This window comes from Protopterus annectens, chromosome 8.part0 (assembly GCF_019279795.1).
Source record: "Protopterus annectens isolate FY-2018-M chromosome 8.part0, PAN1.0, whole genome shotgun sequence".
Lineage (NCBI taxonomy): Eukaryota > Metazoa > Chordata > Ceratodontiformes > Protopteridae > Protopterus > Protopterus annectens.
The window spans coordinates 395,656,235-395,668,591 of record NC_056741.1 but is presented as its reverse complement, the minus strand read 5'-3'; the positions used below and the strand labels follow the sequence as shown (position 1 = coordinate 395,668,591).

The window sequence follows — 12,357 nt, the reverse complement described above, 5'->3', positions numbered from 1 at the left end:
TGTGCTAATTGACCAATCCACACAAGTAGTGAGCATGTTTCTAAATCCTAGAGACAGTCTTTAAGCAAAGAATAGTTTATTCTTTTAGCATTCCGTTACAGTTTACTGAAATTCACAAATATCTTGAAAAGACTCACTAGCACTGCAATATTCAAGGTTTGTTTCAAATTAGCTATTTTTTAAAAAATAATTTATTTTAGAAAACTTCAATGAGCATTCTACAGACAATTTTGTCCCTGAGGGATCTGATTATCAGCTATTCCATGAAATTCAGCTGCATTTTTTTAAAATGCTGCCACTTTATCTTCAGTCTTTTGTGAAATTTGAACTTTTTTTGCAATTATTACAGGTTTTTGATTATTATGATCTTTCTGATTGTTTACAATTTCATTAAAATTTCTTGCTTGGTTTCACAGGTTACTATGTGCTAAGATTAATAGCAGCATATAAGTCTTTACCCCCTTATATTTAACAAAAATGATATTTTTGGTCATCTGTAAATATACTTGAACATGCGCTATAGTGCTGCCTTTCAATGCAAGTAGTGCAGTCCTCTTCAATGTGATGACCAATATTCAAATGTCACACAGTGCCAATCATCTTGGGATGATGTATGCTCTCATTCTGTTTTCAGTTTAATATTTCCACTCTCACATCCAGAAAATTTGAAACTTCTAGTATTTTGATTTAAAAACATGTTACAGCTAACTTGTCTTTTTAACAGTCTCACTTCCATTCACTGCATAAAAATAAACATTCTCTTTAAACACTTCACTTGTATTTTTAGAATAGCTAATCAACCATCAGAGTGTCTGTAAGAAACCCATGTGAAAATGGAGAGAACATTCAAACCTTGTCCAGGCAGTGCCCAGAGGTTAGAACTGCACCCCAAATTATGGCGCTATGAATCCCAGTTCTTATCTAGCTACCCATGATCACATTTTTAATAACTTTTTTGCTTGCATTTTTAAAATATATATCCACCCATCCATCTGCAACCCCGTTTTTCCATTTTTTTTTCATATGAGGTTGGGGTGTCACTTCAACAGTGACAATCATCTAAAGCCAAGGTTTATACTGCCAGGTGGCTAGCCCTGGCATGGCAGTTCTTCCACACCACACACTCACATACACACTAACACCTATAGCCAATTTAGAATGTTCAGTGCAGGTTTTATAAAAAAGATTTGTTGATCATATTCATTCCAATAGTATTACTATTCTGAATTTTAATGATTACTTTAGCTGTTCTTGTTCCCTAAACCACTGTCCACTTGTATCAGTAAAGGTTATTCCAGCATAAACACTTAGTATAAATTCCTACAGAAAAGTCACTTATACAACAATAGCCAGTGTGAGACTGCCCCAGAGCAGAAATATGTTGTCTATCTTAGGAATTTCTGATTTCTTGTCAATTTTAAGATCTATGAAAATGGGCCTGTCTCAAGATCAGTTCTTTGTCCTACACTTCATAGCACAGTAGCATACCTCTCAACTGTACAGATTTTCACAGAACTTCCAGATTTTTGCCTCATATTTTTGGTTTGTTCCTCATAAAACTTGTGATATTCTGGATTTTTGTAGCAAATCACTGAGGACTGAATTCATTAAATAATGACAGTCATTTGAATTTCAGACTTCATATCCTACAAAAAAAGAATGGTAACACAAAGACCATTTATTCTAGCAATGTCTAAGTAAGAGCAGTGTTTAAAATGTTCCCAATTTTTGATGTTTTGTCCTTCCATTATTTTTGTCTTTGTCCAGATTTCTTTGCACTAAGAGGTTGCGAGCTATACAGTAGGGTAACTCAAAACATCTGAGCTCTGATGTTACAAAGGCATTGTCAGGCAACAGAAACAAACAATCATTTTAGAACCATGCATAACGATGTCCATTTGGTTTACTATCAAAAGCACAAAGTTTAGATGTGCGAACGTTGAAAACGTCGATGCATTTGACCGACGTCATGAATATTAATTAGGTTAGATGATCGACAAGAAATTCGAAATTTCCCTGTCGATGTAAATGTTGACTCTGGGGGTTTTTTTGTTTTTTTTCATTGCTGTAGTGCCGCAAACTGTGCACCTAGACTCCCGAGGTGTGCGAAGCATTTTAAAATGTATTCCTTAGTGCATTACAGGAAGAGCACAATATTACCATGTGCCAGTAGCATTTCCGTGACTTACCCTTGCAATAAACAGTAAAACATCACAATAGTAGTCACCACCAAACATGTTAACACAGTCCTTCTTGCATTTCCGTCAGCAGTTATTCACACAGTCCCCCTTGCATTTCCATCACCAGATATTCACACAGTCTTTGTTGCAATTCCATCACCAGTTGGTCTGTTCCATATTACATGTAAAGCATCACAACAATTGCCAGAAATACGATGTTGGAATGACATCCATGACCCCTGTGCCCACACCCTAAAAGCTGCAATGTTTAGCTACAAGTTCAACGAAACCTTTAAGGGTGAAGTCATTCCTCTTCTGCTGCAACCTGAGAAATACCTCCTCCCTATCGACAAGACATCTACGCCTAGGGGATGATGGTAGACAACTCAAGTCTGACCCGCATCCTCCATATGGTTCTTTTCCAGGCAAATTACATGCAGAACATCATGTAGAAATAGCTGTTTCTTGTCAAGCAAACTCCTCAACCTCCTATGCCAGCCCTCAACGCTATTTTGTGTATGTGGATATCCCATGGTACACGTATGTGCCTGATTCCAAAAAGCCACTTCAAATAGGGGTGGTATGACTTCGGTGGAGGACTGTCTCATGCCACATCTACGTGGTCTGCCCACTAAGTAATTCATTTTAAAGAACTCACATAGAGGCTTCCCATGTGCAGGCATCTTACTCTGTATTTGCTGGAATGTGTCCATGACATCGTTAGGGGGTACAAAGGCCAATGCTCAGATCTGTTTACACAATGAAGCAAACTGGATGTCATTGCCAAACTCCACAGTAAGCTGCAACTTCTGATTTTGACGCCATATGATCTGACAAAAGTGGAACCAGCACCCCAATTCATGTGAATCTGCAAGATTCCTTTTAACACTATTAACAGCAGCTTTCTCAAAATCACTCATAGCAATGGCAGTCTTGAATAACAACCCATGTTCCTGACAAAGTTGCAGTAAAACTCTCCAGAAATAGTCATATGTCTGCTCAGATTTTGATGTCAAAACTCCATATATTGCAGGAAATACGTTACCATTAATATTCCCCTGTAAATTACAGTGCACAGTATATATCTGCTTACATTCACTGGTATTTAAGGGAAATGTGCCATCAATGAGTATTATCTCACTTGAACAGAGTGTATGGAGGTTACTCACAGTAGTGATGATGACAGCTGATGGGGTACCCTCACTATGTTCACCCCGCCCTATGAGGAATGACTCTGACTTCAATGGCAACATATCTGCTGTCAAGTCCCTCAATATGATCTTTTCTGAGCCTTGCACCTCCCTACTCATTCTGCGTAGTCTGCCACTGACTGTTTCAGGGCATCTGTATTTGGCAGAGTGGTAACTATATCAGTGTAGGTGCTTGCCATCACCTCAGATACTATCCTGCAAGGGTCCTCCTGACAGGAAGCAGCAGGTCTCTTAATGTCACAACGTACCTGTACTTCCTCATATCTCTCCAGAGTAGGACCATGAAAATGGCCAGTACTTTTTAATAGCCATTCACCTTCTGCTATACTTTCCCCTACACAAAGGCCCTTACATTTAGCCTTGATTTTCCTAGTGCAACACCAGTAGTTCCTGCTACCTCTACTCCTTTCCAAGTAGTACTGGTAGCCATCTATATTCAGCAGCTTCTTGCCCTTCTGTGTTTTGGTGGTGGTGTATGTGGACCCTACTATGCCTGTGGTTGTGTCCCTGATGTCCGACATGCTCACTATATTCTTGTGACCTGAATGTGGGATACATAGATATAACTAACTAGGTCTATCATTGGCAATGTATGGCACTTTACACTTCTGTTTAATGCTATTACACTTACCCGGTATATGAAGCCGTCCACCATTGTAAATCCAATCACATATGTTATCCACCTACTGTTGCTGGCCCTTTAAAGTGTGCGCCTCTGTCAAATACATGCATTTAATTAGACGTAACGTTGCTTCCATGACAACCGTTTGATCGACGGTTATATGGCCAATAGTACAAGGTAGACGGTGTTATGACTGTCGATGATATGACGTTAGATATTGTTAATGTAGAAGTTTCAGCTGTCGAACATTCAACTATCATGTAAGTGATTTTAGAGCTTTTGATAGTAAACCTGTCCATTTACCCTGTCCCACTGTAATATCACACTGACAGGCTTACAAATGTTGAAAATGAATGGAAACAGATGTACCATATGCCTCTGGGAGTCAATAAACAGTTGTTTGCTTATTGGAAGTACATGAGATCAACATCATTATGGATATCATTGCTGCCTAAGGTGGAAATATACTCTCAACTGTCCAGATTTCCACAGAATGTTCAGATTTTTGCTAAATTATTTTTAATCTGTTCCTCATGAAATTTGTGGTTTTCTGGCAAATCATTGAAGATCGACGTCACTAGATAATAACATACATTTTAGTTTCAGACTTCATATGCTTCATAAAAATGTGTGCAGCACAACTCCTTTTATTCTAGCAACTTTCTAAGTTTATAAGAGCAATATTTACACTTTGTCCCCAGTTTTGGGTCTTTGCCCCCCCTTTATGGTTGACTATGCACATATTTCTTGTACTAAGAGGTTAAGAGATATTCTAAGACACATGCTACATTTTAGGAAGGCCTCACCAAAGGAAGAAGTATTCACTCACTATATGCTAGCCTATCCTTGAGAGCAAAATTAATTTTTAATCTCTAGGCTTACAAGTGCTCTTTTGAGTACATATTCATTTTTAACTTGGTCAGCATTTTTGCACTAACAGATTTTACAGTTCACCAGGTCTTGTCTTCTATTTGACCCACAAATACTTCTGTAATGACCTCTAACTAATAGAGGTGTGCAGAACACAGAAGCATTTTTCTAGTCTTCCTAGCTCCAGTTTATGTATTGACAGCATATTATGAGAACCCTAGCCTTCAGCCTACAGTATCTATTTAATTCTCATCTGCGCCATTTGATCTTTCACTGTTCTGTATTCTTCTTAAAACCTTTTTCATAAAATCACATGCTTGTTTAATTCTACAGATTCATCTTAGAGTGGTATCCCAATTTGAAAAGAAATTATAGAGTTTTTCTTCTCTGCTTTGTTCTTTTCAAAACTTTAATTCAGTGCAGATTCACAGATGTGTTATGCAAATTTATTAAGACAGTGATAACAAAGGCAATAATTGCATTTTTATCTTTCAATAAACAACAAAGAACATTACATCATATTTTGGGGGACAGACAAGACTGCTTCACAATAAAGCGCACATATAGCCTCTAAAAGGAAAAGGTTAAACTATTGTGTTAGCACATCAAGGATATTTAGTGCATATATGCTGCAACAAGGATCTTTAGTGCACGGATACTACATCAAGGATACTTAGTGCTCTGAAAAGAACGATTAATTAAAAACAAATTGAAACCTTGTACACTGCACTGAGCAGGCAGTTTAACAGTATGACTTATTTATTCAATTATGCCTTTCTTTGCTTCTTTGTCTACTTTAATAGTCATACCACTGTAGGTATTGATGGTTACATTTCTTGCTATGTGGTTTGAAACTTATAGTTCTGCTACACTATTAATACAAGGCATCTTGTTTTTTTTTGTGTTTTTTTTTTACTTTTAGAAAATGTATTTTACTTGCAACAGCACCATAATGCTGATGTACAGATATCACCCAGAAAAAAAAAGCTCAATTGCTTCACAGCAGAATATTAACTGCTATGATGCACAAACTGAAAAAAACAAATGGTTGCCATTTTGTACACTCATTAAATATGTCTTTCCTGTTTATTAAGTGTAAAATTAAAGAAAGTAAAAAGAATAAAATGAAATAAAATAAAAAGTCAACTAGCAAAAGTAACTGTAACATCATTGCTTAAAAGACCACAATTAATGAGGTGGAAAAGTAATATAGTTTTTTTTTGTGTGTGTGTGTGTGTGTGTGTGTGTGTGTGTGTGTGTGTGTGTGTGTGTGTGTGTGTGTGTGTGTGTGTGGACTTACATAATTTGCATTTTGGATATAAAATATTTCTTCCCACAACAGTTACAAATGTTACAGCATCTTTGTATCATTCGACACAGGAACATTTTTACATCAAAAATATAAAAAAAAATAACAAAAACCACACCAGCAGCTAAGATGAACAGACAGCACACCACTGTGAAACACAATAAATCAAAAACTGTGCGAGGTCCGATATACGGCCAAAGTCTAAAAACATAAAACTTTTATTAAAACTAGGTAAGCGCTTTCGTGAGTCCAAACTCGCTTCTTCAGACCAGCTGAAAAGGAACCCAGTAATAAAATGCCGTTATCTCTCTTCACTCAAAGGTGACAGCAAGAAAACTGTAACAAATACACTAGATGGATGATTCAAACGCTGTTCCAAGTTTAAAGACAATAAGGACCAATCTTAATGGGACTAGAAAACTAGGTGATTAGAATGTGGAATGTTTTCCCACACAGTAGCCACTAAATGCAAGATGCATTACTGTAGTTAGAACCTTATCTGGACTACCACTCCTTAAGACAATTGAGCATGAGATTGGCAGTCATATCACATTATCTGGCAAAAAGGTCCACAAAAAGCACAAAAACATGCCATTTCCAAAGGCTCATATCTTTGAAAGGTACAAGTGAGCTACATGTAATAGCCATCTCTTTTAGTAAAGGTCTGTCAGTGTGGTGCCTGGAATAATACCAGTACCCTATGTAAATCTGTGCAGCTCACTATACAAACAGTGATTTTTAGAGGACTGTATCACATTCCCAGTTTTTCATTCCCAAAAACAAAATATGCATCTAGCACCCTAGAAGCTGCAAACAGCGCCTGTACATACTTAAGTATCACCACGGCTTTTTCTAGTCCAACTGAAGCACAGGATCAGGTAAACTGGAGAAAAAAAAAAAACATCCACAGTAAAATCCTAAGTAACATCTTCATGCTGTGGGAAGAATTCGTAAACCTGAGGAAATCCACCAAAGGCAAAATGCAAAATCCACCTGTGGTAACATATAATATCTGGGACAGACATGGCTGACAAAATGTAAATAAACTGGGTTAGAAGGGATCTATTCTAAAATGAAACAAAACATGAAATAATGTATTTACACCTAATGATGTAGGGATGATGTAAGAATTTACTAGCTATGTACAAAACAAAAGGTAGGATAGTTTGTTATATATCACACCATAATCCACTGAGAAGTCAAAGTAAACAATGAGCAATAGTTTCAAAGTAATTAATTACTCCAGATTTCAGGCTGCCATTTTGCACAGTTCCTCATAGGAGGTTAATAAGCAGATAAACAAGTTTAAATAACTTCAGGTGAAGAAAAGGGTGGAGTTCTGGCTTAGGAACAGATGTCAAAGAGCAGTGATAAATGATCTCTCTTGAAAGAAAGGGCAAAGTAATCAAAGCACTACCTTAGGGCTGGTTTTGGACCAAGTGAGTTTCAACATTTAACAGTAGTGGACAAGTCAGAGCTAAGTTTCTGCTACAGGCCAGGCTTGGTTTGATTTTAGTTTTGTGTAGCTGGGAACATAACTCAAGCTCAAGCAGTTTCAATTAAAGCAGACATTTCTGTCATTTGAAGCAGTTAGCTTAGCATTAGTAATATGAAACTGCTGTTTAAGGATGTCACATTATTCACGTCAACTTATGTGTTTAGGTTGCACAATTAAGCCAGGTCACTGGCCTTGCTCCAGCATGTCTGTAAGTGAAAAATGCTTTGCCTTCTTGCCTTTGTTGCCAGTATCTTAAGACACAATGGTATCCATAGAAGAATACAGTGGGCATGTCAGAGAAGCCAAATTAATGGCTTCTGGCTTCTGGGCTAGTATTAAGAGCTCAGTGGAAGAAACACAAAATGGTGTCATTTCTGTGGAAAAGATAAGTGGCACTGGCTTATTTGGCACCTGGTAACATCCTTGATCTATCCTTTTAGATACCATACCTTGGAACAGGAGTAAGTGACTAATGCTAACTTGTCCACCTCCCCCCACCCCACCCCACCCCACCCCCCGGAGCCACAGCTGGATCATCTGGTGCCTGGTGCAACTCCTTAATATGGTGCCCTGACCTAAGTTGTGGAGCAAAAAAGGCATCTCTTGTGATGTCTCACTCTGTAATGCACTCATGTTGATCGATGTAAGGAAGACAAAAAAGTTTCCTTTTGGGAGACAGTCTCCAAAATCCCGCAACACATTCAAACATAGATGTGTCTGAATAGTAGTAGTGTTCTATGGTAATTTGCAGGATTAAGCTTAGGAGCACTGGCAGGGTTAGGGTTAGCAGGCATTAGTAAGGTGGGCAGGATGGTTTCACCTGTCTCTAGCCCTAACCCTCCAAGTTATCTTAAAAAACACTGTCCATAACACTACCACTATACCAGCATTAAGCAAAGACCTATTATGTGGATAAGGTGTCATAGACATCCATGCATCACTGCAGTTCATAGAGGTTAACATAAAATGGCTTAATCATCATACAAAATGCATAAAGGAGCCTGCTTGATATGAGGAAAATGTAATAGCATCATATTATACATTGAGATTACACAAGTTATGTGGGAAATTAGTTAGGTAATTGCAGACTTCTTAAACTTAGAAAAATATAAGAAATATAGTAAAACACTTTAAAATGAGGTTAGATTATTGAGTTTACTTCAAGAAATATTTATTTTATTTATACAATGGGGTAAGCTGTCATTTATAAATGGGAAATCATTACATCACCAGTGGAAATGATTTGTGATCACTGAAAAAATGTACTTTGGTGTCTAGTATTGATTGTGCTTACATGGCAGAAGTACTGAATTAGTACGGATGTTTTGCTGGCTGCACGTCTCTTTATTGGGAGATTCCTGAGTGTCACTAACTGTATTATGATTACAAGAATGTGGTATGACCTGATGAAAAAAACAGATGGGTTAACAACCTCCTTTATTTACTATTGTGAATTTCTACTTCAGCACGACTTTACTTGGCTGGACTGTGCATATGTATATCATTATGGGGATTGTGTGGCATAAAGTTTTTTCTGAGGATGGTAGGTGTTGTTTGCTGATTATGTGAAACATTTTTGTGTATGACTGTGACATGTTATGGGCAGTGATGGTACAGAACAAGTGATCAATTCAGGGAAAGGAGAACTTAAAACATTTGTACATGGTTAGTAAGCATCTATGCAGACTGAAAAGTAGATGTAATAGCCACAGCAACATTTTTTACAACTGATGTGCAGATGGCATGAAAATCTGACTATGAATCACAAGTGGGAAAAAGAATACATCATTAGCATATGCTGCTTTATATAATGTCTCATTTGCATCTCATTATATTTTATTTCTTTACCTTATTTGTAGCCATCATGCATTAACATTAATGGCCACAATGAATCGCAGTCTACTGATGCTCATTTACGGACAACTTGGATCCCCATAATATGTTCGTGCAATGACTATGAATACCAGCCTAGTTCATTTATTATCTAGACCTCAAGGAAATGAATATAAGAAAGTTGTGTCTAGACAGTGTGGACTGCTTCAATCTGTCTACCAATTTAAATGCAAGCTATTGGGATAACAAATAATATAGTATTTATTTATTTATTTGTCTTTGTATATCGGGAAAGTCCAACTGGGTAATACACATTTTTAGTGGAGGCCCGGGGAGGAAAGCTCCATTTGCTTACATTGTATTATATTAAGTTCCAGTTAAACCCAGAATAATGTTTTATAACAGAAAGTCAGGAGCGTACTCACCCAATGATGATGATACAAACATATATGAGTACACTGACTGCTAGGATAAATCATGTAGAAGGAAGGCCACATGTAGCAGTAAGCAAACAAGCTATACCAACTTTTATGCAAATAAAATGAATACCCTGTAATTACTGAATCACTTCCCCTGCTTTCTTCTTTAGTTTCTGACATTTCGATTCAGCAGGGCACATATAATACCTGGTAGCCACATATAATTCTTCAGCTAAGCTTCAGGAGCTGTGCTTTAGACTTCTGATTTTATATAACTCTCCTGTTATTCTCCAGGTTAAATAATTCCTAAACTACCTCCCACAGGTGCACATATATAGCAGTGACTACCTCTTCTCTCTTCTCTCTTATTTTTCTGTCTGCTACTTTTCTTATGACAAAATACATAAAATTATACCCGTCCAAATCTATTTATAGCCAATGCTGACTACGATGCTGCAAAAATACTTATTTCATAACTGTTTGCTTTGTTTGTCCTCATTTTGTATCCAGTACTACTAACATTACCTGTGCCTTCTGCATATTGTATAGGACTACTGTAAATAGTTCTCATGGAACTTTGTATGCAGTGCTGCTAAATGTTACCTAAGTTTTCTGCATGTTTACTACTGCTGAAAAAGGGGCTTTTTTACTCAGTCAGATTTTCCTGGTAAATAAATAAATAAATATAAATAAATAATCATTGATAAAACATTGTGTTTTGTAGGAGATTAATGATTTACCATTCCATTACCATATTTTTTAGTCTGACAGAATGAGGCAAGATATACTGAAGTTTAACGAGTTCTAGCGGACAACAACTTTGCAAGTGTCTCAAGCAAGTTTGGATTATGGGTGCTCTTGCCTTTGAAGCCTAAGTGTGAGACCATGAATTAGTTATATATTAGACTAGACTGACCTATCATACAGAACAATACAGCCTGTTCAGTAAAATGATAGAAATACTAACTGTTTATGGGGAAGGTGGAGAATATGACCCTTTTATTTCTGAAAGTACCATAGGATACATTTGATTAAAAATAAGTGGTAACCAAACACTGCTTCACAGCATACCAGCAGTGGAAGAAGAGTTGAGAGTAAATATTTTCCTGAAACTGATCTTGCTTATGTGACCAGATACTCCTACTAATGGTGCAGTCACTATCTCATAATTTCCGGAAATTGGAAAGCCATCAGCCTGAAACAAACCTGAGGCCAGGGAAGAGAGATGACTCATTTGTGCCTTTTATCTGCTAATGAAAGCACCTGCAGCATAGGATATTATTACAATGAAAAGCTGTGGAACAGTTTTATGGGGCTTGACACAGTGAACATCTTGAAAGAAATTTCCATAGGACAGCACCTGGGAGTCAATAAATTGCTTTGATGCTATTATACATGGTGATTAGTACTTTAACATTATTCCCCACTTAAACATGCTTGTTTCTCCATAATGTGTTCCCAATGATTTGTGAAGGGAGTACCATATTCTTGGCCTGTAGGTCTCTCATCTCTCCTTAATTTTGCAAAATATCCATGACTTTGCTTAATTATTTTCATGTGTTCCTCATGAAAGTTTAGATTTTCAGATAAATCAATGAGAATTAAAGTGGATCAGTAATGCCAGACTTTATGTTTCTTAATATGCAGAAAATGTTTAATGATGCAATGTGTGTCCTGTTAATTGTAAGTGAATTAGAATAACATACAAAAACACTGTCCCTTATCTTGGACCTTTACCCCTTCTACCACATACCCATTCATTTTGGCTTTGCCTCACTATGGTCTGTTATATAGGGCCACGTACTCTGTAGCTCAACCCCCCATTTTCCACAACTGACTACAGAGTTTAAATGTATAAAAGTTTCCTTGCTTGCAGTTTTGCCTGAATGTCAAAGGGAAAGTGATCTAAGTCATGTGTAAAATGTAAAAATGGTCACAAAATCTGGTCTGAAGCCACGCAAAAAAGCTATAATAAAAAGAAATAGAATTTAAAATTAGAAGAAAAGACAGGTGCAAGACTATATCATTCAAATATCATTGGCTCTGGAATATGACACAGAAGCAGAAAACAAAACTAATATAATTCAGTTATTATCCCTCAAATAATCTATACAATTTTCTCAAGGTTAAGAATGTTTGTAATCCTACAATCATGTTTCACAATGTTCATTTTGTCTGTCCTTCTTCTAATTGTTCATTAAGAATAAAGGTTCCACCTGAATAGATAGAGTTCGGAGTTTCTTCTTCTGGACTGAATAACAGAAAGGTTCTTAGTGGAGGCCTGGGGAGAGAAACTTCAGGCGTACAATCTTTACTAAGTATGACTTCTAGAGATACAAAAATCAGCACACACAAAAATATATATAAAGTAAGTTACCTTATGGCAAGGTCCTGCACAAAACTTAAGATGATCAA

The 12,357-nt window shown here is 36.9% G+C and overlaps 1 protein-coding gene across 2 annotated transcripts in view; it reads right to left on the bottom strand.

The window, feature by feature from the left end:
- The window catches only part of LOC122808830 (nuclear receptor subfamily 2 group F member 5-like), a 241,448-nt gene that overhangs the window by 63,458 nt on the left and 165,633 nt on the right, over positions 1-12,357 (bottom strand). The window lies entirely within an intron of this gene.